The following is a 15,000-nucleotide window of genomic DNA, read 5'->3' as shown; positions in this document are numbered from 1 at the left end:
CGTACATTTGCCTTAGTTCAAGATGGTAAGTTTTCATTAATTTCTTGACACATAACACGCATTATTATTGTAGTATGTTTAGCTTTCAACATATATTCTTAACCGTCCAATGATATGCTTAATTGATGGTAATAATTTATGAGACGGTTGTTCAAGAAAATTCGACTTACAATTTGTAGACGAGAAGTATAATATTATTCTAATTTAATAGGTTCAGCATTGAATTTATATTGATCTTGATTTGATTTATACTTTGATTAACATATAGTCTTATTGATGATTAAAAACATATTTTATATTGAGTGAACCTTCAAACCAGTTTACTCTCGATCCATGTCAACATAATGTTTCCTCTAAGCCACCAATGTTTGTCTCCAAAGCATCCATTTATTCAACCGCTTTGTTGACTAAGTTGAACTTCATTTTTGAAAATATGTTAATCAGTGTAAATCGCACAATTTTCTATTTAATGCTTATACATTAAAATATTACGATTTTTACAATTTTAATGGAATATTCTAAGTTGGCATGTATGTTGATGTACAAACAACGCCGTAAACCATTATTCAATTTAACTTTTTTTTTACAAATATTTTTTAGAGAAATACTATAAAGTTGTTACATACCTGCTAAAATACTTTATAAATTTATAAGCGTTTACAAGTTCATAAGCGTGGGGAGAGTGTGGCAAACCATGGGATTAGAGCAGTGCTCATCAACCTTTTTAGGATCGCGGACCACTTGGCTTTTAAAATAAATTTGCCGCGGCCGACATCTATTTCAGGCATACACTATATGGACTTAGTTCAAAATTTTTAATTAAAAATATGTTTAAATCTTATTCTAGACGTGCCTGTTGAAAATTAAATCTTGATTGTGGGAAAAAAATTGCTCGATATGTATGTATGGTCTAGAAAATAGTTAAATAATAAGCGTTTTCTTTAAAAAAAATCCAGTTTTCGCGGACCTCTTCCGTAAACGCTCCGGATCACAGGTTGGAGTCCACTGGCTTAGAGCCAACATTTAGCGACCACTGTTGTATCATTTTTAACTTATTCAATGCTGTAGTAGCATCACTATAGTTATCTTTTGTAGCTGTGCTTTTTAATTAAATACGCAACATTGAATGAAATTAATTAATGAGAGTTCTTTTACTCATCAGGCTACTTCACCGGCAAAGAATCCTCTCCCTGTCATCACGCTAAACAGTGCGAATTTCAATGATTGTAAGGATCTTGACTCGATCACCTTCGTAGATACCGTCGCATTCTTTCCTTTCGCAACTTGTTACCGTCCGACCAGCGATGACATCGACAACGATCGCACCGGTTGCACCGACAGCGCCAACGCTGGTCGCTCCCTCTACCACAGCCGTCCTGCCGTCTTCGTGCCGTTCTGCCGTGCCGGTGGTTACAATTCGCAGTGCTGAGCTGCCAAATACCGGCGACGGTACGGGTGGTACAAACGGTGGTCGTTTGATACGCAGGAAGGAGTTTCTGGGCGAGTCCAATCGTACCACATCGCTAAAGACACTGTCGTGTGATTTGAGTGAGATTCTGGTGAAAAATCTAAGCCTGAGACGCAGCGAAACGTCCGAACGGCGCCCACACGCCGACACACTCGAGCAGCTCGAGCCAGCGACGTCATCGGACCGTGGTGCAGCAGCACCCACAGTGCAGCGGCACTGCAGGAAGTGGTACTATCGACGGCCGTGTTAGTAGTAGTGGTAGTGGTGCCGATAGTGGTGCCGACAGTCGCGCACAAACCACCCTGTGCGATACGTTCACTTCGGTGAACAAACTCATACGGTTGAAGCGCGTTTCGAGCGATGGTAACAATCTGAGCCGGCTGTCAACGGTAGTCACGACCACGAATGCCAGCGGTGGCTGTGGGGGAGGACCTGGTGGTGGTGCTGGTGCGAACTATACCAAGATCTTAGAACCTGCTCCGGCAAACCGCCGCCGCCCGGTTCGTTCAAGCGGGTGGAGATAAGTGTGTGCGAACGAACGCCCAATGTGACACAGTGTGCTGATCATGGTCCAGACCATCAACCGTCAGTGAGTGAATCCGAGTCGGAAAGTGGGGAAGAGTGTGCTAATAACGAATATCCGAAGCAAAGGGCAGCAGCGCCAGTGCACAGAAGTGTGATCGTGAACCAGCTCGATCAAGTGGACGAGCACTGCCCGCTGCTAGCCGTGAACGAAGATGGCCGTGCGCCAACTACACTAGCACTTCAGAAAAAGAAAGCGACCCTGGTGTTTACCAGAAAGAAGATTCCAGAAGCAGGGGCGACCGTCCGCCGTTCCAGTGAGCGTGATTTAACGTCACCTGGCGTTGGTGCGTCATCGTGTAGTGCATCGAAAGTGATTCTGCGCCGTCGTGTGCGACTCAGTGGCGATTGGTTGGGCAGAAGTGATAACGGTGAGAAAGTCGAATTTAAAAGGCGCAGCTTACAGTGGCCCATCGGTTTCACGTCCGGTGATAGCAGAACGGCGACACAGCTGGCCGACCTCGTCGAAGGAAATCGGCGGGGCGGCGCAGATACTGCGAACAAGTTTCGCCACTCCTGGAACGCACCAGGATACGACATACTCGAGGAAGACTCGGGAGTCGAACGGAGGAGTGGAGATTTTGGGAAGGTGTGTTGACTTCAGGACATCACGTTCCCCAGTAAGCGACTAGTTCGACTAATATTGCATTCGGTTTTTTCGTCCACAGGACTTTGCTTCTATCATTCACAACCTGGCTGGGCTAAGGAATCACCACCTTGCGAATGGGACGCACGAGTCCGTGTCCCTGCTCGAGCAGCACTCGCCTCAGATTGTCCCGACGCGGGCAGCACGCCCGACCTCGCTCGGAGGCTCCGGGCAGGGGCTTCGGCGGGGTCCAGCGAGCTGGATCCAGTCGTCCCCGATGGTGCCCTCGAGTGTGGGTCGCCGGTACGGGTGCTGGAGCAGGACCGGGCGGCGGTGGCATCGGGGGCACCGGTGGCAATGGGGAAAGCAGCCCGCACACCGGAGCGTTGACCGGTCCGGTGCCTCGCAAACGGCGCTTTGAAGCATTTCTCAAGAATCTCGTCGGCCGGCGACCGTCGAAAGAGCCTCCACCGGCAGCTCCTCCACCGCCGCCCCCGCCACTGCTCAGCTCGCCCGAAATCAAGATCAGCAAAAGCCCGTCCGAGCACAATCTGGCGGACATAGCGCGCAGCCGGCTGAACATCTCCACCACCTCGCTGTCGTCCGTGCACCAGCGGCTGTGGTCGGTGGTCCCACTGCTGAAGCGCGATGTCAGCTGCAACAGCCTCGCTTCGCCCAAGACGACGCCCCTGCTGCTGGACAGCCAGATGGCGTCGTCCGGCGAGGGTGGCGGCGGCGGCCCGGGGCTGCTTACTCTCGGCGGCCTCAAGGCGGGTGCTGCCGGCGGTCCCCGCGGTCTGCGGAAGTGTGAAACCGTGCTGGCACTGACGAACGCCACCTCCCAAACGCTGGAACCGATCCGGCCGCTCAACCGGCTACGTAACTGTGCGTCCGTGGCCACCTGCTCCCGTTGTTCTAGTCTACTGTCACTGGCCGCGGCCGGTTCGCGCTACTCGCTCAACGCATCCATGGTGCGTTCGTGCCCGTGTCCGCGACCGAGGCACACGAACCGACCGAAGTGCCCAAACCGAAAAAGGGCTCCCTCGACGGTAGCTCGAAGCGGAAGTACGTCGGCAACCTGCTGCGGCTCACGACGACCAGCTGCTCCTCCTCCAGTTCGTCCTCGGGTGCCTCGTCGCCCAGCTCGTCGTCCACGCCGTCCTCGTCCTCGTCCGGGGCTTCCTCGCCCAGCCCCAACTCGGCGACGGGCAGTCCGGCCGGTGCGTCCGTCTCGTCCAAAACCGTTATGTTTTCCCCTAGTCCCACGCAGCTGCTACCGGTATCGCCGATCAACAGCCACTCCGCAACGATGACGACAACGACGAAGGCCTTAACGCCTACGATTAAGTTCACCTGCAAACTGTGCCTTGGCGAGTTCAGTGCCGAGAACCTGACCCGCATCTCGCAGTGTGCTTGCTCGTTCTGCACCGAGGTGAGTTACGTCTCAAGTTTCCCAAAACTTTTGGAAATCAATGTCTACGAAACCCCAGTAGAAATCATTTTTTTCCTGATCCCCAGTTAAACCCCAGCGTGAAAACCATATGGTACGATCATACCAGTTCACTCCAGCTCTGCTTAGGCTCGAGCTTGTCTGGGAAACACTCATGTTGGGTGTAAGAATCGGTGGCATGATTCTTACTAACTCACTGCTGCTATAGATCTAACGCGGCATTCCCGCTCTCTTGAAGTAAGACGAACGAACAGTGCTCTAGAATGTCACATGGTGTACTCTCAGTGTGATACGATACATGCCGCTGGTGTTAAATGACGGATGGCCTCGGTGCGCGACAAGTACCGTTTTATGCCATCGAACTTCCGTTGCGTGTGAACTCGCACGATGCTCGATTACAGATGCAGTGCTCCCCCCCCCCCCCCCCTTCTCACCATGCCTCATACTATGGTTCCTTGTCCAGCTCGCACCAACACACCTTTAATCCACCTTTCCGAAGGACAGCTAACACGCTTGCTCGTTGTACTCCAATAGAGCTGGTTTGGGTTGTCATGTTTGAAACGAACGTGGGGTGGGGGGAGTAGGTACGTGCCCGCCACTGGCCACAGATATAACTGTAGTCCGGCGCCATTTCCGTAGACACAGACACAGCTCGTGGTGTAAAGGGAGAGAGGGGGCACAAGCCATGATGTAGTTCGTGAAAAACCGGTATCGTTGCATCCGCGAGAAGAGTCAGTTGAGTGTTGAGCACACATTGGGTCATGTGTGTGGTATGTTGTATGTGTGTGTGTGTGTGTGTGTGTGGTGTGTGTGTGTGTGTGTTGTGTGTGTGTGTGTGTGTGTGTGTGTGTGTGTGTGTGTGTGTGTGTGGTGTGTGTGTGTGTGTGTGTGTGTGTGTGTGTGGTGTGTGTGTGTGTGTGTGTGTGTGTGTGTGTGTGTGTGTGTGTGTGTGTGTGTGTGGTGTGTGGTGTGTGTGTGGTGTTGGTGTGTGTGTGTGTGTGGTGTGTGTGTGTGTGTGTGTGTGTGTGTTGTGTGTGTGTGTTGTGTGTGGTGTGTGGTGTGTGTGTGTGGTGTGTGTGTGTGTGTGGTGTGTGTGTGTGTGTGTGTGTTGTGTGTGTTTGTTGTGGTGGTGTTTGTGTGTGTTGGTGTGGTGTGGTGTGTTGTGTGTGGTGGTGTTTGTTTGTGTAGTGTAGGCACGACCAGGAAGACTGCTGACTGCGTTCGGTGTGACCCTACAGTTTCGCGTTGTAAATAAATGGCGATATCCGCGATTGGTGTGTGCCATCTTTTGTCCAATGCATGACCCGGCACATGATGGATAAAAATGTAGGTACAGGCTTATTCATTCGCACGCTTACACTTACACTCATCATTCACTCAAGGTGTGTCACCGCTGCCGTTATGTATAGGTGTACACCGTGTTGTTTTGGCATGTGGTGCGCGTTGCTAATAAAAGCGAGACCACATTATGAATGGCGCTAATAAAACAAACAAATGGAGAGTTGCTTGCGATGAAGCCACGCACAGAGCTGTAATAAAATCCTTGCCCAAGCCAAATTACATCTCATGTATAGCACATTTTCGCTTACATTTGCCCTGGTGCGCCCTGAAGCTCTTCATCGAATCTAGTGCACCAACGCACACCGGTCGCGTTAAGCGTAATCAACCTTATTAGCTTGTTATCTTTTCAGTATTGCTGAGAGTAACCTACACCTCATTTCCACCTTGAACCACCATAGTCCGAACCGAGGCGAACCGAGCTGGGGTGGGGTCTAGTTTGATCTGCAATTTTCCGCAACTTTCCAGCTCCTGCTAGCACCGCCTGCAGAAGCATTTTTTCAATGCAGCTTACAGGCAGTGCTGGAAATAAAGACGTTTTTCGGGGCTACGGGGTACGGTTGTTCTACGGGAGGATGGTGATTCCACGAAATTCTCCTACCGCGTGTGGTACGTTGTACATAGCGATGAGAAAGAGAATGAGATACCGACGGTCCCAAATTTAACGGCAAGATTCCGGTTTGGAACCGGTTTTTCTCTGCCGGGGCAAATATTTGCCATTTAATGAATTGCATGACATTGCAGACATTCTTTTTCAGCTGTGTGTTGTAGTAGCTAGGCTATTGCTATCGATGGTGCTGTTGTGTCGTCAAAAACTCATCAACGTCATGCTCGCTTTACTGCGCATGTTTTAAATAGCGCAACAAAAGAGAGAGGAGGGGGGGGGGGGGGGTGAAAACACCTAACGGGTCTTGTCAATAGCGCACATTGTTATCATTGCGTTCGGTTTGGGGTAAAGGATTTTTTGATAATGTCTAGGTGGCATTAGTATCGGAGCTTGGGGCGGTTTCTAAAAATAGAATGTTTACTGATTATATTAACTTCTTTTTTATCTAAAGTCAGCTAAAGCCATAGGTTCATTACCTAGCACGTTTTAGTAGTAGTTATTATATAATTAATATAATATATCCAACTTGAGCCGTTTTGTGTGCCGGATGGTTGATTTCTGCAATGGTCCGAAACCCGTTTTTCTATGGCAAAAGTTCTTTGTTAATTTTGCAAGAACAAGACCATGAGGATGAAGAAAAAAAATGAACCGATTTTGGACATGCTAGTCCACAAATAAGTATTCCAAAAATAGCCTGTCACAAACAAGCATTACGATGTATGACTTATTATAAATTCGTCGTTTATCGATTTTTCAGCGAAAAAGCCGGTTTCAGTGTACTGAGCGTTCGATGATTGATTTACTTCATAGTGTCTTCCCGTTGGGTGCTAGTTTCTTCATTACCAAAACCACCTTAAGATGTTCTGTAGATGTTTTGGTAATTAAAATATTGAAATTTACTTCTAATTGGTTATTATACCCTACGCAAACACTATAAGTCCGTTATCGCATCGGCAAATAACGTGTCCAGCCAGGAAGGCTTCATACTGCTTCGGTTTCATCAACAGCATCAGCCCAGTTGCTTTCTCTTCAGCAAGCCAGCCTGCCGCCCTGCACTACACAACAAAAGACCGTCTAAATTATTCAACACTGCAAACACATCACTTCATGGCGTGGAATAATGTCAAGCAGATTTTGTCCCAGCACAGTGCGCGCGTCGCCGGCACGGCTGCTACCACTCATACACTACGCCCTGCGTTCATTTTTGAATGGCTAAGAAAAGGCTGGTGTGCCTCGAAGTCACTGAACTCCTGCTCGAGAACTCCTCGGTCCACTTGGACACTCGGCAAATCGTGTTTGCATGACTTTCCTCAAATTTACATCAACCCGTGTGAGTGTGCGTGTGTGTCAATGGCTGTGTGTGTGTTGTACGTTTCACATGGCAATGCGACTATGCATAGGAAGCCATGCGCCTCCATCGCACGCCTGAAGCACGCAAGACGTTTGTTTCTCATCTGTGTATAAGCGGCAGCAGCAGCCACATTCATCGTATCTGCGTTTCTGCGTTTCTTGATGATGCCTGCAAGAGCGACCGCCGGTGTAAATTAATCCACCAGTCAGCAACATCGCTGGGTGCGCCCTCCAGTCTCTAATGATCTGCAGCTCCCAACAGCGTACGCTTTGGTTTGGCGTGTGCAGCGGCTATTGTGGCGGAATAGGGCTGTAGTGTTTTCTTTCTCCAGCGCGGCTATGAAGCGACCCATCGGCCATTTAAGAGCGTAAATTACACTTTACATTGTGTTGTATGCATAGTGGTTTTATTCTTATCTATCTTCATGCAAATTCTTGACAGGCTGTATGTAGTTCGACTCTTGTAGGATATCAGTGCGAATTATAAAGTATTTTAAAGTCTTCTTCGGCGATAAAGCTTATACTATCAATCTTTTTTTTTCTTTTAAGCTCCAAAGGAGAAGATAATATAATTGTTTCAATCTCAAACAAGAAAAAACATGATAATAGAAACTGTAAAGCACTCTTTTCAACAGTTTTGCTCCCCACTTTACTGATACCACCTCAGTAATTGAAACTTTTTTAATTGTTTGTATTGCGAGAACGTGCTGCTAGCTAAAAAAAAAGGTTAGAACTAAACGAAATCCCCCCGAAGGTCAGTTGCAATTCCCCTCTCCAGTCACTCGGCCGGGTGAAACGAAGACGACAACAAAAGTGTTATAAAAAATGAGAAAATTAAATGAAGCTCACTTACACGCTCACCAGGGTCAGCCTTTTTTTTTTTGTTAAGTAGATTACATAGGACAGTGGTTGTTACCTTTACCCTTCCGGGGCACACAGGACTCACAGCGCTGTGGAGCGATTTTGCACAAAAGTTTCCTTTTTATTTGAATTCTTTCTTTGCCGTTTTCCGTACCTCACCGGAACACCGCTCACGCTGCCCCGATTTTGCCCACTGGCCGTTTGATCGTATTTTCTCTCTTTGCTCTGATCTTTCATCTCTGTGGTGGAACAAAGTTTTGCTTTCGAACCGTAATGCTGTGACTGTACTGTGATTTAAGATACCGCCCAGGAGAGCACTCGGATGTGTGGCATTTTCTAAACGGCTTCTTGCGCTGGTGAATGGTGCCTTAACATTAAGAATTGGCTCGCCAACGTACGGCATACGGGAGAGCGCTGTTTCGGTATGAAATTCATGACCTACATTTTTTCCAACAGCGCCGCGTACCATTCTTTCGAGACTGCGTAGGATCCTGGATACAAGCGCCCAACGCCCTTGCACGTCTGAAATGAAGCAAAAAAGGGAAAAAGAAATAGCCCGCCGAGTGGATGTATGGGGATCCGCGTTTCATAATGCAGTTTCTTTGTGTTGCATGAATAGTGTTTAGCAAAAGACCGACACTTTTATGCGCTTTATGTAAGGGAATAATTAATGCTATTGTTAACCATTTACGGATTGACGATAGGAAGAAAATTACAACTACTTTAAATCTCTTCACTTGACGGTATGTTTTTTTTATTATTGATTAAATATGGAATAACGTAAAATGGAAAATGTGGAAATGCTACACAACTACACTTCGTACTTTGCTGAATGCAGCTATCAGCGCTGTGATTGAGGTTTCTCCACACACCCATCCGCTAATCGTTCCTCGATCGATGCCAGATTGATCAGCAGCTGGGAGGAAACACGAGGTGGTATTTCCAACCGATTGACGACCAAATGAATTTCCGTCAGAATGTCCTCCAACGCTAAACCTTTCTGCGTTTTTAGCTGCTGGATTTCTGCAAACACAGAGCAGCATGAAGAATGAGAACAAGTTATTCCAAAAGCTAAAAAAACTAAAAAAAGCTAAAAAAAGAAATAATAGGCACACATACTCTCATAGCACGCCTTGAACGACTCCTCGTTTAGCAGCCAGAATATTATATTATTGATGTCTTCCTTCAGCGGATGCCCGACGCAATTGTACACGTTCACCTCCGTCACTTTTTTGTACGCCATCCAAGTGCTTTGCAGAACGTTCAGCACTTTTCTCATATCGCCCCAGCCAGTGTCATGAGCGCCTTTTTACCGTCGTCCGTCACATCGATTCTGCAAGACAAAAGGCAACGTTTTAAACTGCACCTACTCGCGACAGCAAAAACGAAGGCTCGTCGTTCGTTAGAGCGTTAGTGCGCACATACCCTTCTGCCTCGATGACGTGCTCCAGGCGGGGCAAAATCTGATCCGGCGACAGCGGTGCGAAACGGAACCGCGTGCAGCGCGACTGGATGGCCGGATGATTTTGCTGAGATAGTTGCAAATGATGCAGAAGCGCACATTTTCCGTGTACTTTTCGATGATGCGCCTCAGTGCGTTTTGCGCATCATTCGTCATCGCGTCCGCCTCATCGAGGATAATCAGCTTGTATCCGCCCTTGAAGATTTGTTCTCGTGGATGCAAAATCTAAAATCTGTCCCCGAACGATGTTGATGCCCCGGTCGTCCCGATGCTTCAGCTCGAGCACCATCGAGCCGAACGACTGCGGTTTGTACAGCTGCCGGGCACAGGCCAGAATTGTGCTAGTTTTGCCCGTGCCGGGAGGTCCGTAAAACAGCAAGTGTGGCAATTGTTCTTCCTTGATGAATTTGTTGGACTGTTGAACGATAAGCAGAAAATGAACACACAACCAAACCCCGAGCCAGGCTAGCAACACCGGGGTGCACAACGCGTTCGTTTCAAGGACGGGCATGTAGCCACCGGGTGCCCATACTTACTCGTGCCAATGATTTCCTCGTGCGAAATAAGGTCGTTCAGTTTGGCCGGACGATACTTTTCCACCCACGGAAGGTTTGACTTTACGTTTCGCATCCATTCTAACGAAACTGTACACGAATAATACCGGATTTAAGTCGATTTGTTGTGGAAACCGCTACCGCAATGATGGATTACATGCACGCAATAACAAGCAACCGTCTGACAGAATGTGTTTGTTTTGGCGCGCTGCCCAGCTTTGACAGTTTGAGAGGTAGCGTTTATACCGCTAGTTTTGAGAGGTGAGCAAAAGTTAACCCTTGTGGCATGGCAAAGCACGTGGCGAGAATGTAAGGTTTGCACATTTCATGGAAAATTGAATAATGAAACGATTTTTTGATGTTCTTTTGATCTATTTTTTTTTAGTTTTTTCGTTTTTTATTTCTTTCTTTGTGTAAAGATGGTAATACGACTTTATTTATTTACATTTTTCGTCAGTAAATATATATTTAAAAAACCGTTCCAATCCAATTCGAGATATAAGAAAAAGTATTTCTTCATTTTATAAGAAATACTTTTAACAACCGTTATCTCTCTTTTTATTGGTTTAAATATCATTTTATATTATTTTTTATAAAAAATGTTTTGGAATCCTAATGTGTGTGCGTAATGTTGTTCATACCGTATTATAATGCAGTGCACTTTTTTTTCAATTCCTTTCACGATTGAAAGCCCTACAAGAAATCAATCGTTAATTAAATGACAATAATGAAATATTCAGCATCAATACCTTCCGGAATTGCCTTTAAACCGATGATTAAATGCAATGGAAGTAACGATCCACTTGAACACAACCCTCACATACGCCATTTGTTCACGACTGGGGTGTGCGGTTCGGGAGATCGACGCGTTTGCTAAAACTATTCGACCGTCTTTCCCAGCCCTCTCCTCTGCATTTCATTTAATATTCTGAGCGGATATAATGGAAGCTGCTTTACGGCTCCCAATACTTGCTCGCGCATTCGGGAGTCAGCCGATAAATTCTCTCGAATTACGACGAGGTGGTAGTACTCTTCCAATTCGATGCTTGTTCACCAGTGCCAGGCAGGAATTCGTTCGCTTCTTTCGTTTTTTGTGCTATCGGTAAAGAAGCTTCCCAATGGTTGGAATAAATTGCACCAAGTACGGAAGCACCCTTTTACAGTGAGATCGTTTAATCGAATATTCATTCACCCGTACCGACTCGCTGGTAGTCGGAATGCCGAAACGTGAACCGTATTTCTTAGCAGTTCGGGAGACTGCAATAAAGCTCCGCAGCAGCACACTGTCGCTGTAATTTAATGTGCTGCCTTGTCGCTTCCCATCCAACGTCACGATTATCCCGGTGACATTATTAAACGGTGCTTTTTCCATCGGCCAGAAGCTCGAAAGTAGATAAGAAGGTTGTGTACTTACACGGTACCACAGCATCCATATCACACGCTGTCTTCTCTTGAGGTGTCACATATCGAGACCCGACACATTCCAGGCAGCTTTCCGCTTCCCCGATCCAGCTTCCGTGCCGTGAACCGCTCAATCGGTTTTGAATTACCAAGAGTCTTAGCTAAACAATTTTCGTAAGTGGTCCAGCGGCGGAATACGACCGCGGGAGCGGCAGCTATCGCCTTTGGTGCCGAAGATGGTGGTGATGATGATGACTGTGCTGCGACTGTAGTTATCGTTTCGTTTTCTCGATTAAAGCTCTTTTGCCAACGGGCCTAGAGCCGCTGTGTTCTCAGCAAACAGGATGTTGTTTTTGGTTCGTTTAGTTTTGCACTGTTTACGTAAGATACTTTTTAAGCTAAGCTAAAGTCAGCTCTTCACCGTTTCCATCGTGGGGACGAGTCGGTCGCTGCTCGGCTGGGACGTCGCGCTAATCGATAAACGAATGTGATGCTGACGATGCAGAAGTCGTTTATGTGAGGTTTGCCCGAGTATGGCTTGCCCGTTTCAGTGCGGCACTAGCTGATGATTATCGAAATCCACCAAAACGGCGCTCTTAAGCCAATGCGGAAACCGTAAAAGAGAAGGCAACTCTTGATAAAGTGTACATACTCGTCGCGATGACTTCAAGCGGATGGAAATGATTCAATCAACAAACCGACTGAGTGGGTGTGGGTTTTCCATCAAGAGGGTAGGGGCAGGGTAGACGAAGGAATTTATGTTGAAAGTAATTTCGACATTGCATCACATGCTGCAATATTATAAAGAAATGAATAGAATCGGATACTTCTGATCTGGCTCTGCGTGTTCTTGGGATCAATAATGTTTCAATATTTACGTATTTTGCAACACGCTTACGGATTGAATAATTTGTTCAAGATGTATCAGAACGTATAAGTTCTCTTGTATTTATTTTCGTTTTTTTTGCAATCATTAGAATTAATTGGACGCTTCAACATCGATCAAATTCTCGATCGTTCGACGCAGATCGAACGATAAGTGATACTATTAAAAGAAAAAAAAAAAATCGAATGAGTACAAAAAGAGGCTACAAGTGTTTTGACTTCGTTGGATTGAAGCTTACTTAAAAAAAAAAAACTTAGCATTAAGAGAAACACCAATTTCAAGAGGAGAGATCAAGTGGTTTTGTACACTTGACCGTTCAAGAGCAATGCCTCTCGAAGAAGGTTAAGCACAACTCATACCCAATTTGTAATCTGATTGACCCACTGGCAATTAGCTGGTTTGCAACAAGCTTCTTGACGCTTTATGAGTGCAGCTTATCTGTACCAATTGATTGATCGTGACGGTAGCGGGCCAGCAGAAAAAACGGACACCAATAGAGCTAAATGTTACGCTAAACTGGCAATTGTTCCTTTCAACGACCGACCGATCATATGGCCAAGCGAAACGAGCGACTTTTAGTTGGTGTTGATCGTTTTGCAATTTCAGATGCACAAAGCACACGATCGCCGGGCAGGCTTGGGGTAGGCTTAGAACGAGGGCGCACGCTTCTCGCTCGTTATCTTACGGCTAGAATCTCGCGGTCTCGGTATGTCCGGTTCGTCATGGGCCGGTTCCAAATCGGAACTTGAGTAACAATTACCGGGCGGGAGATCGATTACAACATCGCCGTTGGACACGCGAAACATTATTATTGTACAGCCCATCGCTTCATGTCGGACCGTTTAAGACGGACTTGCTGCGCTTGATAAGCATCAGAACACGGAGGAGAGAATTACCGTTCACAGCGTCGAACTAGCTGATGAACGTTCGATAAATGACAAAATGTCGGTTATATGGACACGGTTTCAATCGGTTTGCAATACACATCACACTAACATCGGTTGCAACTAACGCGTGGCCCCAACTGCATGCACAGATGTGTGAAATCGATCGGTCAGGAAATACAATGGATTTAATTGTACGTTAGTGAGAGGATGGTGGAACATTTGCATCATGCAGCGGGATGGGATGGGGGCAGGACCAGAGTCATGAAGCATCAATATCATTTCGTAATCACTGCTATCGTGGTGTAATGATACTTTTGTGACGGATTATTAGTCTCTCCCGTACTGCAATACACGGCCTCCTCCTCGGCCACTAATGTTTTATTTGTTTTATATTTGCAACCGTTTTTTTGCGTCCGAGCTTTACTTTGAATTGAATTTGTTTTAATAAGTTTTAAAATGTAACGATAGCGGGACATTAAACGACACAACTACATTTAGCACCAATTACGATGTATTAAGTTAAGACATCAGTCCCTAATTCAATGGCCATGAAAAGACAGCAAACTGACGCCTTGGAAAGCACAGTTTTAATGAAAAAACTCCAGATGAGCGACCACAAAAAAAGATAATAAACCCTTCTGTTATGTATGTGCCGCTTTAACACAGTGACCTTTGCCACGCAGGACGGAAATGGTAAAATGGTGAAGAAATTTTTGGATTGTGACGAAAATTAAAATAATTGGTTGACCCTCACGTGGGAAACCAACTGACTGCCGTTGCAAGTGATTGGTTTAATTAATTGCATTTTTGTCCGAAGGGAAAATGGGAACAGCGAGGCAAACTTGTGCTTTGCAAGCCATTTTGCCACTCGAGCTCTGTGTTATTTCTTCATCACGATTGTACTACATTCGTTTGGATTTTAAATGTTAAGTTCGCGTTTTTACAGCATAATTTAATTTAATTGTTCGATCATTTCATCTCTCCATTCCCAACAGTGCATGACGGCCTACATCGAGTTTGAAATTTCCGAAGGTGCGTACGAGGTGTCCTGTCCGGATGCGATGTGTCCCGCGCAGGGTATCATAACGATCGCGGAAATAACGGCGCTAGCGTCATCTTCCCTGGTGGAGAAGCACCACCGTTTATCGACTGAATAGAGGTGAGTTGGTAAAATACACGTAAGCCTTTTATATATTACTTTTCAACTCAGACATGAATTTATTATTTTTTTAAATCATTTTAATGAAATCTAAGTGTCTTATTTCTTGATTACAAGAAATATCGTATGATAGATTTAAAAGAACTGCAATAGAAAACAAATAGGAAAATTTATTAATTTAGATAAAAGAGGTCTAGAGGTTTAGCTGCTAAAATTAATCCCTATTATCGATATTCGTATGCATTGGTGATCGGGATTTGGTGTAACATTTTTGATTTCTATTTTTTTGTTTTCTGATCGTTCATTGTGGTTTTTTATAGCTTTTAGCACGAAAATGATTATCAACCCAGTTCACGAGTATTTAACCCCGGAAAGTTTTATGTTTAACTTGAATTTGATTAAAAAAATA

The 15,000-nt window shown here is 45.9% G+C and overlaps 1 long non-coding RNA gene and 2 pseudogenes across 5 annotated transcripts in view; 2 read left to right on the top strand and 1 right to left on the bottom strand.

Moving 5' to 3' along the window:
• LOC121591961 overlaps window positions 1-1,644 on the top strand; it is a 28,331-nt gene extending 26,687 nt beyond the window's left edge. For all 5 annotated transcript variants that reach the window (XR_006004604.1, XR_006004603.1, XR_006004602.1 and 2 more), the window contains 2 exons: window positions 1-25; window positions 1,163-1,644. The exon at window positions 1-25 is cut by the window's left edge and continues 40 nt beyond it. This is a non-coding gene — a long non-coding RNA (uncharacterized LOC121591961). The remainder of the gene's footprint in view (window positions 26-1,162) is intronic.
• Window positions 1,645-1,835: 191 nt separating this feature from the next.
• The window catches only part of LOC121592247, a 26,211-nt pseudogene continuing 13,046 nt past the window's right edge, over window positions 1,836-15,000 (top strand).
• LOC121593262 lies at window positions 8,971-10,215 on the bottom strand (annotated as a pseudogene).

The sequence above is a fragment of the Anopheles merus genome, chromosome 2L (assembly GCF_017562075.2).
Source record: "Anopheles merus strain MAF chromosome 2L, AmerM5.1, whole genome shotgun sequence".
In the NCBI taxonomy this organism is placed as follows: Eukaryota; Metazoa; Arthropoda; class Insecta; order Diptera; family Culicidae; genus Anopheles; species Anopheles merus.
Note: the sequence above shows the minus strand (reverse complement) of the source record. Positions and strands in the feature narration are given on the sequence as shown.